Source organism: Saccopteryx bilineata, chromosome 3, assembly GCF_036850765.1.
Source record: "Saccopteryx bilineata isolate mSacBil1 chromosome 3, mSacBil1_pri_phased_curated, whole genome shotgun sequence".
NCBI classification, from domain to species: domain Eukaryota; kingdom Metazoa; phylum Chordata; class Mammalia; order Chiroptera; family Emballonuridae; genus Saccopteryx; species Saccopteryx bilineata.
Window position 1 is genome coordinate 239678897 of NC_089492.1, and position 14188 is coordinate 239693084.

General features: G+C 46.8%; 1 protein-coding gene across 4 annotated transcripts in view; it reads left to right on the plus strand.

Annotated features, from left to right (window-relative positions):
- Positions 1 to 14188, plus strand: part of KANK4 (KN motif and ankyrin repeat domains 4) — an 80299-nt gene that overhangs the window by 21361 nt on the left and 44750 nt on the right. The window contains exon 2 of one of the 4 annotated variants that reach the window (XM_066269027.1): positions 12757 to 12852. The exons of 1 other annotated variant lie outside the window; for it this stretch is intronic. The gene's annotated coding sequence lies outside the window, so the exon portion shown is untranslated. Of the gene's footprint in view, positions 1 to 12530; positions 12853 to 13309; positions 13638 to 14188 lie in introns of those variants that run through there. 2 more of the 4 variants (XM_066269028.1, XM_066269029.1) reach the window with 2 other exon arrangements.

The window sequence follows — 14188 nt, forward strand, 5'->3', positions numbered from 1 at the left end:
TGGTGACTCTCAATAACTAATAAAACAACGAAGAATTAGTGAGCACATACTAGTTTCATCCTTCCCAGAGAAACGAGGGCAACCACAGTTTCCGTTTGAGTGTTTTCCACACTCCAGGTGCTGGGTTAAGTACAGGCACGTTGCCATTTAAAAGCACACAGTCCTATTTTATACCCTCTCACAGCTGAGGACTCTCTCTCAGAGAGGTAGAGAGACGTGGCCAAGGTCACATAGCTTGCAAGCACTGGAGCTAGGAATGGTGCCAAGGTCTGTTGGACTGCTTCCCATCCATCCTTTCCCACCCAGACACCCTGATCACATGCCTGGCTTCTTGGTGCTGGGGCCAGCAGCCTCAGTGACCCCTGAGCGCCTTTTGGAAATGCACATTCTCTGGCCCACTTCACACCTACTGCATCAGCACCTGCGTTTTAACCAGATCTTCAGCAAAAGTATATACATAATCATTTTAGAAGCACTGAACTGTAGTTTACAAAGTGTTTTTTTAAAAGTAGGTTAGAGCAAGACTTCTCAAACTGTAGTGCACATAAAAATCACCTGGAGTGCTTGTTAAAACACAGATTCCTGCCTGAGAGATTCTGATTTTGTATCCATTGCTTGTTCCATTAAAATCGGTTGCATTCAGGCCTTGGCTGGCTGGCTCAGTGGTGGAGTGTCGGCCCAACATGTGGATGTCCCAGGTTTGATTCCCAGTCAGGGCACACAGGAGAAGTGACCATCTGTTTCTCTATCCCTCTCCCTACCCCTTTTTTCCCTCTCTCCCCCTCCCACTGACATGGCTCAATTGGTTCTAGTGCATTGGCCCTGGGCGCTGAAGATGGCTCTGTGGAGCCTCTGCTTCAGGCACTAAAAATAGCTCAGTTGCGAACATAGCCCCAGATGGGCAGAGCATCGGCTTCAGATGTGGGTTGCCAGGTGGATCCCAGTTGGAGTACATGTGGGAGTCTGTCTCTCTATCTCCCTTACTCTCACTTGGAAAAGAAGAAAAAAATCTATTGCATTCACTCCAAGGGATCCTGAGAATAGGTGTGTTGGATATGACTGGGATCCAGGCAAACTCCTGCTTCAAGTCTTGGCCCAAGGTGGTTCATGGTTTACATTCGCTGAAGCTATTAGGGGATAGGGGGACCCAAGTTCATCCCAGATTTGCTAATTGGAGTCATTGGCAGCAGCATCCCTCTGCTTTTGGGGAAACTGCTGCCTTGGCAGGAGATACATCTCTCCTGAGTTACCCGAGTCAGGAGCGTGGATCTTTGAGTCAGCCTCTCCAGCCCATCCCCTCCTCCAGCCTGCTCTGGTGAACAACCCAGAAACAAAATTAATTTGTAACCTAAAACCCTTGTGTCTGGCCTGAAAATATATCTTTCTAATGGAAATTTTGACAGAGTGCTAGATCTGCAAAGAGCATTTTCTCTAAAATTGATATCTATGTAACTTGACTGCTGCTATCTGGTTAAATAGCAATTAAACGCCTCAAGACTCCTTGCAACTTTCAAAGATTATTTGAAAAGTAATTGTGTTGTATCGATCAAATAATTTAAAGCTAATTAGAAAGTCACTGCATTTCTCAGTCTATGCCTTTGCAAATAAATTTATCTTATTTATAGACCTGTACGTCTAGAGAAAGTTGTTTATATTTTAATAATCCTCTGATATTTAATGAGCATGGCTGGTGATGGAATTTAACACTAAGTCCTTCTATCTGGTTCCTTCTCTTTCTGTTTAAATTCCCCTGGCGACTTCATAGGCAGTTACCAAAGTAAAACCTGAAAGAGACTCTGTGGTTAGGAGCTGGGTCTCAAGGCAGACACATCTCCATTTGAACTTCAACCTTGCCATTTTGTAGCTGTGTGCCCTGAACCTGTCATCTGTGAAAAGGCTATAATAGCATCTTCCTAGTGTGGTCATTGTGAAATTAAGTAAGGTATTTTTTGTACAATATCAGACAGCATCTTGTTCAGAATTATTGTAATTATTGTTTTCTCATCTATAAAATGGGTGTGGTGGGGAATAGACACATAAACACATGAGTATTCAAAACTTTCTGTGCCTGTGGAGCCTTCAAGTAATTCCCTTCTAAGAGAATTTTGGGCATGGTTTCTGTGACTTCTTGGCCTTTCGGCTAAGAGCAAGTGTTTGCTTGGCTGTTGCCCTTCCATTACTACATAGACTAGGGTCATCCAGTCATGAGAAAGCACTGGACAAATGGAGCCGATATGGGGATACTTGGTGACAAGGATAGAGGGAGACTGGCAGAGGATGGGCAAGTAAATGGCAGAGAGGAAGGAGGTGAGGAAAGAATCAGGCAGAAGGGATGGTAAGGAGCAGGGCCTACTGCTTTGCTGGAAGTAGATACTAAGAATAGCAGAGATAGGAAAGAAAAACTTGAAGACTTTTGCTTTGTGCTAAGAATGCGCTTCCCCTTTGATGTTTTCTCTGGAGACTGCAGTGGAGGTTTGGATTGCCTCCAGTTCACTTTTTCCTACTTAACTGCTGTTTCTTTGAACACAACACTGAGCTGAGGCTGGGCCACCATGCGGCCATCTTTACCGCAGTGATGCAGGAGTCATGACAGTGCTACCCCAGCGCTGAGTGAGGGTGGGTAAAGGACTCGGTGCAAAGTAAGAGTTTCATTGATGTTGACCGCTATTCCTACTGTGGTGCGTCCTACTGCCCCTGTAGCCATGGGCTGCAGCAAAGGTCACCACCTGGAGTATGCATAGTTCTCTGGCTTTACTGACCACAATAACATCATCGCTCCATGTTTAAACTGGGGACATCAGCCACATTGTTTGTTCTCAAAGAAACCGCCACATCATGTCCACCGGTGCCACGCTGCAGAGCAGTGCCGTCAGTATGAGGTTTATAAAGGGAAGCACAGGATCAGGAGTCTCGGATGCAGAGTCTGACCTTGGCCCTGCTGTATGGTATGGGCAACTCGTTGAGTCTCAGTTTCCCCATTAGTAAATGAAGATAATGTCCAAGGCCCTGTCTTAACTATCTGTGCTCCCAACAGTAGAAAATCAGCAGGACTCACTGAATACTTGCCATCTGCAAGGCCCTGGGCTGGTGCTCTCGAGGATACCCGGAAGCATGAAAGAAGTCCCTTGACTTGAAAAAGCCCCATAATCTGGCTGAAAGAAAAGATCTGAGCTTATTTATTTAGTTAAAGTTACCTAATAAAAGTCTGCCTTGGATATGGTCCAAGTGCCCAACCATTTTGTGGCACCTTTGAGCTGTTATAGGGTGATACAAACACGGATGTGAATTTTGGAAGTGCCTTTTCTTAGTGACTTGACCTGCATTAAAACAAAGCAAAACTGAAATCAGAACAGTGAGTGATCTTCCTTTATGTTGCCAGGTGGGACACTGGCAACAAACCCCACTTCTTCAAAGGAAAGTTGGAATTGATAAGACGTTTCCAGAGCCCTTCCTCTCTCAGTGCCTCTCTCTGGTTTATCTCGGATGACGCCCCCAGCCTTCCTCTGGTCACCCGCTGCTGGGCTGGGTGCTCACCATCCTTGCCTGACCCCCATCACACGGGCCTGCTCCTAGACTGTGGAGCTTAGAGGGCCAGGCAGGGCCATATGAAATAGTAATAAAAAGTCTTCCAACTTGAAAAATCTGGAAACATCCTTGTCTCTACCCAGGTGTATGGAGACGACTTATCAAGGTCAGTTTGGTTTAACTCACTTTCCTGACTGCGCAGGCCGTGCCAAGAAAAATCTTCCTCCCAACCCAAAAGGCAGATGCCACAGCCCACGCAAGCCCCAGAGTGTCTGCACCTGCAGCCTGTGCTCTGTAGCCAGGCTGATGTCTGTGAAAACTTCTGCTGGAGTCTGACCAGGGACAACAAAGCTGGGAGTTGGGGCTGCCGGAAGTGGGGGGAGGGCACCCCATTGTGGAGCGTGTGTCTGTGCCTACCCTTGAGATGCTTTCACTAAAGTGACCCAGGGGCAGGGAAGTGAGGCTGAATTTCTGGGTTGCCTCCAAGTGTGCTTCCCAAACTATAATAGTTTGACTATGGCCCGGTTTGGCCAAGCAGAAGAACTTGTGGCCCACCACGCCCACTCATTTCCACTTCCCAGTGGGAAAGAATATGCTAATAAAAAGGATAAAAGGGGAAGAGAAAAATAACCAAAGTAGTCATGCAGCAAATACTCAGGACAAAGCAATTGCAACCCTGGAGAGGTGGGACTCCTCAGGAAGGAAGTAAACCAAGCGTGGGAAGGGTGTTCACAAGGTGCTGGGTGGCACCAAAAAGCACAAATGTCATCTGCACTAATAACAAATCACCCTTCCTGAGAATTGCGGTGATTCCGCTCTTTTTTTTTTTTTTCCTTGTGGGAGAGACAGAGAGAGAGTCGGAGAGAGGGACAAATAGGGACAGACAGACAGGAAGGGAGAGAGATGAGAAACATCAGTTCTTTTTGCGGTTCCTTAGTTGTTCATTGATTGATTTCTCATATGTGCCTTGACCGTGGGGCTACAGCAGACCGAGTGACCCCTTGCTCGAGCCAGCGACCTTGGGTCCAAGCTGGTGAGCTTTGCTCAAACCCGATGAGCCTGCTCTCAAGCTGGCGACCTCGGGGTCTCGAACCTGGGTCCTCTGCATCCCAGTCCAACACTCTACCCACTGCGCCACCGCCTATTCAGGCGATTCCAGCTCTTGACCTGTGTGCCAATGCAACAATTTTGCAGTGTTGTTTAATGATGGATGGAGGTCACAAGTCTTTGTAGAACAGAGAATGTTATCAGTAAACTCTTAAACTAATTTTTGTTTATGAATGCCAAGGTTTATTAACTCTCAAAAACTCACTTATTATGTTCCTAGTTTCTTTTTTTTCTCTCTCTCTCTTTTTTCTGAAGCTGGAAACAGGGAGAGACAGTCAGACAGACTCCCGCATGCGCCCGACCGGGATCCACCCGGCACGCCCACCATGGGGCGACGCTCTGCCCACCATGGGGCGATGCTCTGCCCATCCTGGGTGTCACCATGTTGTGACCAGAGCCACTCTAGCGCCTGAGGCAGAGGCCACAGAGCCATCCCCAGCGCCCGGGCCATCTTTGCTCCAATGGAGCCTTGGCTGCGGGAGGGGAAGAGAGAGACAGAGAGGAAGGCACGGCGGAGCGGTGGAGAAGCAAATGGGTGCTTCTCCTGTGTGCCCTGGCCGGGAATTGAACCCGGGTCCTCCGCACGCTAGGCCAACGCTCTACCGCTGAGCCAACCGGCCAGGACCCCTAGTTTCTTCATAAAAATGAAATTCCACATATGGATTTTCTTTTCGGAATGATAGAAATGTCTTAAAATTAGATGATGGGTTTTTCAACAAGTGGTGCTGGGGAAAACTGAATGTTTATATGTGAAAGAATGAGTCCGCACCTTTATTTTAAACCATATACAAAAATGACCTCAGCTTGACCAGGCGGTGGCACAGTGGTAGAGTGTTGGACTGGGATGCAGAAGGACCCAGGTTCGAGACCCCAAGGTCACCAGCTTGAGCACGGCCTCATCTAGTTTGAGCAAAAAAGCTCACCAGCTTGAGCCCAAGGTCGCTGGCTCAAGCAAGGGGTTACTCAGTCTGCTGTTGCCCCAGGTCAAGGCACACATGAGAGAGCAATCAATGAACAACTAAGGTGTCGCAACAAAAAACTGATGATTGATGCTTCTCATCTCTTTCCGTTCCTGTCTGTCTGTCCCTGTCTATCCCTCTCTCTGACTCTCTCTGTCTCTGTAAAAAAAAAAAAAGACCTCAAAATGGGTTAACACTTTAAACTTAAGAGCTGAAATTTTAATACTCTTAAAAGAAAACATGGAGGAAAATCTTTATGGCATTGGATTTGGCAAGGTTTTCACAATGTGATACCAAAGCACAGGCAACAAAAGAAAATATAAATCAATTGGACTTCATCAAAATGAATAACTTGTGTGTATCAAAGCACACAATCAAAAAAGCCAAAAGATATCTTTTGAAATGGAAGAAAATATCTGCAAATCACATATCTGATAAAAGGGTTATATTCAGTATATATAAAAAAATGCTTGCAGTTCAACAACATCAAAAACAAACATCCCAAATCAAAAATGGACAAAAGACTTAAATAAACATTTCTCCAAGAAGATATACAAATGGCCAATGAACATATAAAAAGATGCTTAACAATTATTAGTCATTAGGGAAGTGCAGATCAAAACCGCAGTGAGATAACACTTCACTCTTACTACACTTACTAGGATGGCTATAATAATTTTTTTTAATTCAATTTATATATTTATTTTTTACAGATACAGAGAGAGTCAGAGAGAGGGATAGACAGGGACAGACAGACAGGAATGGAGAGAGATGAGAAGCATCAATCATTAGTTTTTCATTGCACCTTGCAACACCTTAGTTGTTCATTGATTGCTTTCTCATATGTACCTTGACCACGGGCCTTCAGCAGACCGAGTAACCCCTTGCTGGAGCCAGTGACCTTGGATTCAAGCTGGTGGGCTTTTGCTCAAACCAGATGAGGCCGTGCTCAAGCTGGCGACCTTGGGGTCTCGAACCTGGGTCCTCTGCATCCCAGTCCGATGCTCTATCCACTGCGCCACTGCCTGGTCAGGCTATAATAATTTTTTAATGGAAAAAAAACAAATATTGGTTAAGAGATGGAGAATTTGGAACCCTCATGCATTGCTGGTGGGAATATAAAATGATGCAGCTGCTTTGGAAAACAGCTCAGTGATTCCTCAAAAAGTTTAACATAGAATAACCATATGACCCAGCCATTTCATGCCTAGACATATATTCAGAATAAATAAAAGCATGAACTTGAACAAATTTTTGAATACCAGTGTTGTAGTGGCATTATTCATAATAGCCAAAAAGATGGAAGAAATCTGAATGTCAATTGATAGATGAATGGATACATAAAATGTACTATATATGTATAATAGAATATTATTCAACCATAAAAAAAAATAAAAGATTACATATGCTACAACTTGAATGAACTTTGAAAACATGCTAAGTGAAATAAACCAGACACAGAAGGACAAATATTATATGATTCCACTTATATGTGATACCTAGAATATACAAATTCATACAGAAAGTCAATAGATATTACTGGTGCTGGGGCAAGAGGGAATGGAGAATTATTGTTTAATGGGTTATAGAATTTATGTTGGAGATGATGAAAAAATTTTGGGTATGTAGTGGTGATGATTATACACATTGTGAATATATTCACATGCCACTGAATTTTACACTTACAAATGGTTAAAATGATAACATTTATGTTATGTGTATTTTGCCACAATTTTTAAAATTAGGTTCTGGAAAAGTTTGCACAACTCTGAATGTACTACAATATTGAGTTGTGCAATTTATGTGGGCAAATTATATAGTATGTAGATTATATCTAAGTAAAGGTATAGATAGTTGAAAATACTCTTTCCACCTCTGACAGTCTTTATGATACATCCATTCATTTGCTTATTTATCAGTTCAACACGTTTTTACGGAGTTCTGCCGCGCTGTTAGGAATAAGGTGATAAATAAAACAAACATAATCCCAGTCCTTCCCTTGCTTAAAACACTGTAGGTTTTAAAAATTAACCACAGCCGGCCCTGGCCGGTTGGCTCAGCGGTAGAGCGTCGGCCTAGCGTGCGGAGGACCCGGGTTCGATTCCCGGCCAGGGCACACAGGAGAAGCGCCCATTTGCTTCTCCACCCCTCCGCCGCGCCTTCCTCTCTGTCTCTCTCTTCCCCTCCTGCAGCCAAGGCTCCATTGGAGCAAAGATGGCCCGGGCGCTGGGGATGGCTCTGTGGCCTCTGCCTCAGGTGCTAGAGTGGCTCTGGTCGCAACATGGCGATGCCCAGGATGGGCAGAGCATCGCCCCCTGGTGGGCAGAGCTTCGCCCCTGGTGGGCGTGCCGGGTGGATCCCGGTCGGGCGCATGCGGGAGTCTGTCTGACTGTCTCTCCCTGTTTCCAGCTTCAGAAAAATGCAAAAAAAAAAAAAAAAAAAAAAAAAAAAAACCACAGCCAAGATTTATTGAGTATTTATTACATACTGAGCATTGACACAGCATTTTATATACTTTGTCTCCTGTGGTCCTCACAACCAGGTACTGACCTGGATTCTTCTTGGATAAAGAAATTTGCTCCAAGTCACATGACTAGGATTTGAACTCGGTCTGTTTTACCTCAAAGGCCCTGCTCTTAAACATTCAACATCGTTTGTGGCAGCTGAGTTCCAGTCACCTGGAATTGAGACTTCCCTGAAGACTTGCCCTGAGGCCAACCTGTCAGATGGGCTGATCTGGTAGCATTGGAGGGAGAGTTAAAATGAGGTGGAATGACCACCAGGAGGTAGTGGGTTTGGAAAATAAGGCCTAAGTCAGTAGAATCTTACATAGCCATTTACAATAATCATTATAAAGTAAGTATAACTCTATTTTTCAATGTTTACGTGATGGAATTTTAAGTACAAAATTGCATATGTTATTAATAACTAATATATTTATTTTGATTAACACAGACCCTCTGTTCTAAGTGACGGACATGTATTATCACCTTATTTAATCCTCCTGACAGACCCATGGTGTGCAGGGTGCAGTACCATTCCTAGTTTACAAATGAAACAGCGAGGCACAGAGAGGTTGGGTAATTTGTCCAAGGTTACACAGTCAGTGGCAGGACTGGAATTCCTTGACTTGGAACCCAGACTCTTAACCACCATAGAACTTGCTTTTGCCAAGTATGTTAAAATATGCAAAATAGGTAGGCATGAAACCAGCATCAAGGTAGTAGGATGAAAGTGATTCCCCACCTTTTTTTCCCTCAGATAATTTTTTCAAAGAATACATCAATTAAAATAGTGATGATTTTTTTTGTTTGTATTTTTCTGAAGTTGGAAACAGGGAGGCAGTCAGACAGACTCCCGCATGTGCCCAACCAGGATCCACCCGGCATGCCCACCAGGGGGCGATGCTCTGCCCATCTGGGGCATTGCTCTGTTGCAACCAGGGCCATTCTAGCACCTGAGGCAGAGGCCATGGAGCCATCCTCAGCGCCTGGGCCAACTTTGCTCCAATGGAGCCTTGGCTGCAGGAGGGGAAGAGAGAGACAGAGAGGAAGGAGAGGGGGAGGGGTGGAGAAGCAGATGGCCGCTTCTCCTGTGTGCCCTGGCTGGGAATCGAACCCGGGACTCCTGCACGCCAGGCCGACACTCTACCACTGAGCCAACCGGCCAGGGCCAGTGATGATTTTTTAGACCAAGAAAACACGTCATTGTGACCTTTTTAATCTTCCTACTTCCCCACTGTATTTTGTTGTGTTTGACTTTGAAGTTGCCTTAACAGCTGCACAAACTAAGCCAGTGCCACTGAACACTCAGGCGGTGCACTGGGACACCTGGCCTGTGTTGTATGTGCAGCTCCTCTGTTGGCTGCAGCTGCCCCGACTCTGCCTCTGTGGCAGGTGTGTCCTGTTCTCATCACATTTTTGTCAACACTGCAGATCTTTCTTAAATAAGAGAAAATACTTTTCACTTGTAAGAGCGTCAATGCTGTATCGTGGTTAAGAGCAGTACATGAACCGGATTCGGATCTTGGCGCTGATGATCTCAGTCCCTGGACAGCTGCTCAAGCCTCCGCTCTGTCCTCAGATAATGGAAATAAAAACTGCTTTCCAGGATTATTGTGGGAATTCAATTGGATAGTGTTTGGAATGGACCAAGAGGGTCTGGCACAGTGTAAGGTAAATAGAGAATACATTTTGATGTTGATATAGCATCTTTTTTGTTATTAATTCACTCAGTTAAACACTTCAAATATTAACCATTGGTATTTTAATTTTTTGAGTTGCCTGTTCATGCCTCTTCCTCATTTGTCTATTGGCATCTTGATTTTAGTGTGGTTGAGTCGAGGACTAATAGCCTTCGGCAAGGCTGTAAATGAAGGCAGGGTTGAAGAGTGGAGGTCTTTTTCCCTGTGGCCCTCATGCCTTTATTTATGTTCAAGGAGCATGGTTCATGCAATGAGTGCCACTTCCTGTCTTCCTGTAGTTGGCCCTGTTTTCTCCCTGAAAAATTTTCATTCATCTGCTTTAAAGGATCAATCTTTAGAATAGCTCATTCCCCCCTCCCTGGACTACTATACCCACAGGCCTCGCACGTGTGATTTCTTTCTCTGTTCATTCAAGTTGCATTCTGTCCGAATGGCCGTGGCTGTCTGCTCCGAGAGGGAGGCTCCGTTTCAGCAGCACCTGTATCTAACAAAGACGCTTCTCACCCTGGATAGTCACACAGGCCACAGATAGCTGTTCCTGAGCAAAGTGCCGAAGCCTGAAGGATTGCTTAGACTGAAGGCACATTCTTCAGACAGTCTCATCTCCTCTTCCCTCTTGCCTAGTGCCCCTCTTGCCTGGCTTGGACAGTCCACATTTTCCCCATCGAGGCACAGAAGTTGGAGGTTTTTAAACTGCAAAAGCAAGCAGACCTCCACACAGGCAAATGGTTCCTGCCAGAAAAGTTCTTATGGATAAAGTGTTTGGTCCAGGGGATCGTCTGAGTGGCTTGCTGGTAACATGAAATTGTCTGCTGGTCTTAAGAAATATGTCTGAGTGAGGAATAGGGGTGGGGATATGGCGGTATTGGTGCCCCCCCCCTCCAAATAAGCCCAGACTGTCCTAGAGAAAGTTGTTGGGCTTCCCCACGAAAACTTTCCCTCCATGTGAGGTCAGTTCGACTTGGACAGCACCAGCACTGGAGCTTACATCCTAATATTCTTGTGTCTCCTGCATTTACCTGCATGCCTAGTTCAGGATGTGTAGTTTAGAGGAGAGGGTATTAGATTGGGAGACAGAAAATCTAGGTTTGAGTAGAGGTGCTGCTTTTTTTTTTTTTTAGTTTCGTAACTTAGGGAGCAAACTTTGTCTCCTCATCTGGAAAACGGAGGATAGCATTTCCTGTCTGGTCACCGCCTTGCTTGACCATGGAGTTAAATGAGTGTACTGGACAAGTTAGAAAGACACAAATGACAGGAGAATCTCTCCTACTCTTAGAGACATGGGCAGTCAGCACAGTGTCTGTCTCAGCATCTCTGCAGGACCCACAGAACTTAAAGTGCTACTTCTCCCCAGAAAGAGGTCTGGAGCCATTGGGAAAACTTGTTTGTGTGTGGCTCTTCTGTGCCAGCACCTGAGCCGAGCTGATCAGTGGCACTGCTGGGGGCTGGGATTTCCTTCCCTCGGTCTACTGTCTTTTTCAATCTGATGAGAAGCCTGGAGCCTGATGGGAAAAGCAGAGGTACTCCCTTAGTACTTAAGGTCACCTGTGTTTAGAGCCATTAGTATTATGGATAAGTTCAGTTTCATGAACTTTGTGGAGCATCTGGCCGAGGCTTGTCGGGAGACAGACACAGAGGCAGCAATCAGGGTGCTACCTGCTGCTGGAGAGGGCAGACAGGAGCAGTGCAGGCAGGAAGGCTGGCCTCTGCCCTCGGTGGGGATGCTGAGCAGAGCCTGAGCGACAGGTGGGAACTGGCTGGCCAGCGTTCCCGGATGAATGCTGGGTCTTGCAAGAAAGATACAGCCCTGGAAGTAAGCGTCCCATCTGTTTGTCTTGGATAAAGAAGAATTTGTTCTGGGAGAGGAAAAGAGAATGCTTATCTTCATCACGTAGGAAATCAGATGGGAAGAGTGAGGAGCTGAGAAGTCATGGAGGCTGATAAAATGGAGAGCTGTTTTTCACTCAGGGTCCTGGTGACAGGTCATAGACCTCCAGGTATTCTCTGTCCCATTTGGAGGGGATGGGCAGCGACCATCTTAAATCTATCAGAGAGGCACTTTGCTCTTCAGTATATTTCTTCAAAGAACCTCAGAGTTTAAGGTGTATTTATGATTTTTTGTTGTTGTTGTTCTCATCCTTTGGTCTGTGTACTCAAGTTAGCACAGAAAAATACTTTTAGCAGTTGAGAAAAGTGAACGTGGTGTTCCGTAGCCTTGCCCATTGCATGACCCTGTGCCCTCCAGTAAGTCTCAGTTTCTCTCTTGAGCAAGATGCTCTAGAATCTTTCAAGGAGCAGGAGGAATGTGGTCCAGAGTAGTGGGAACAACACAGTTCCTAATGCCGGGATCTTCACTTCCATCCAGATTCAGCCAGGGAAGTCACTTAGTCTGTCTGTCCCTCGTTTTCTTCTTCACTGGTACAGTGGGGTGGGTGTTCATCCCATCTGGCTGCCTTAACCTGGGGTGAGGAAAAACTGGACCCAGAATGGAAAGTGCTTTCCAACTGTACTAGGCTGGATGCAGGCAGCATTTCAGGGTGACACTCAGCCTGTGGCATTGGTTTCAGCGTGGGCTAGACAGGAATCTGCCCTGGTCTCTGAAAGCACCTCTGGACAGGCAGTGTCTGTGAAGGTCTGAGCTGCTTTGACAAGTCTTACTAATCGGGCTTTACTTCCTAGGACAGCCTCCTTTGGCTAGAGCCACAGAAGGTCAAGGGAACAAGGGCTCTATAATCCTGAGCCTGCCTACGGAGCCCAGATGGTCTCCGGGTCCCTCTCTGACTGCACCCAGCCGCCTGTGTATCCTTCAGGCCCAGTAGCGGTGCTGGCTGTGGAGTGCCTGAAGCCTCTGTGCCCGCGCCTCTGACCCGCCTCTGCTCCACTTCGCTGCGGCCGGCGGCAGCGGGCTGGCCGGGCTCTTCCCGCACGTGCTGGGGACACTGAGACCTTCCTCCTTTGCAGCTGCCTTCTCTCCCTGGATCCTGCGCCCGCCTCTCTGAAGTCTCTGGTCCGCGTTGCAGTTAGACTGTTTCCGGAGCTGGATCCTTGCAGCAGTAGGTACAGTACTTCCTTGCATTTCACCCCCCTTCCAGAATTGGGTGCGTTTCAGCGCTCCGGGCAGCCCCCTGGTAGAGCAGCAGGAAGCCGGAGCCGCGGAGGAACTCACTGGTCATGCTTTCTGTCGCCTGCTCTGCTCCGCAGACTTCCAGCCACTGAAAGATCAGGGCAGCAAGTGGTCTGGGGATTGCTCACGGAAGCTCCCCAGGGTTGTGGAACCCCAGCAGGCCGGTAGGGGAGGAAGTTTCTAAAACAGGAAGAAAGGAGCCGCAAACCCGGAGGGTTTCAACTCTTAACGCGTCTCATTAGGAGCCTTCTGTTAACGAGGCACATACATCAACTACGGGGAGGAAGGAGGAGCGGCATAATTAGTTATGACAGCCCCGATGAACACCTGGGTGTGGGGGAGTCAGGGGAGAGGCGTGTGCTGTGTCCCTGTCTTTAGCTGTGTCCCTGCGAAGTGGTAGCGGCTCTGGGAACTAACTTTCCAACTGGAGGAAGGATCTGAGCTTTTCCCCTCCTTTGGAAAGATCCATTATCGGCTCATTGAGCCTTAAATTCCTTCCTGACCCCACTCCCCTCTTCCTGGGAACGAAAAGGAAGTCAGTATTTGCTTTTCCAGCAAGGTCACGGATCACCTGACCAAATCCTTCAACAGCTTGGAAGCCGACGCGACTGGGCTGAACTCACAGGCAACGGGCTAGGTGCAGCAGTCCGCACCTCGCTGTCTGGGAGGAGCTGGTCCCCTGCTCTGGGCTAGGGCAGGGGAAGGGTGCCGAGGGAAGGTAATGTGGTCACAGGTTTTCTCGTGACAGTTTTCTTTTCTTCAGAAGCTCCAGATTCAGCTGCTGCAATGCAGGCAGAAATGACAGACACACGCAGAAAAAACTGTGGGGAGTTAAGGAGATTGTGTTAATGTGTCAGGTATTGAGCATGAGTTATCTCTTTGTGTCCTGGGTTGTTGGTAGGAAGTGAGCTGCTGGAGAACTCAGGTGGCAGAGTGTTTTCCAGGAGTGCGTCTCTCCTCCCTGGCTGTCTGGGCTCTGGGTGGCAGCCCTCTCCATGGTGAGCAGCACGGTCAGATGCCTCCCGCTTCCTAGCACAAGGGACATTTACCCTTAGAGGCACAGGACCCTGGGAGGGGGAAACGGGAAGCTCTCATCATTTTGACAGGACTGGTACAAGGTATGGGTAAACCTTTTTTTTTTTTTCTTTTTCCGGAAAGAGTGTTTTGTCTTTGCAAGTGATCATGCATGGATTGACAGGATCGCTGTTTGGTGCACTATCTTGCTAAATATTTGACTTTGTAAGGTTGACTTTCCCAAGAATTCTCGTG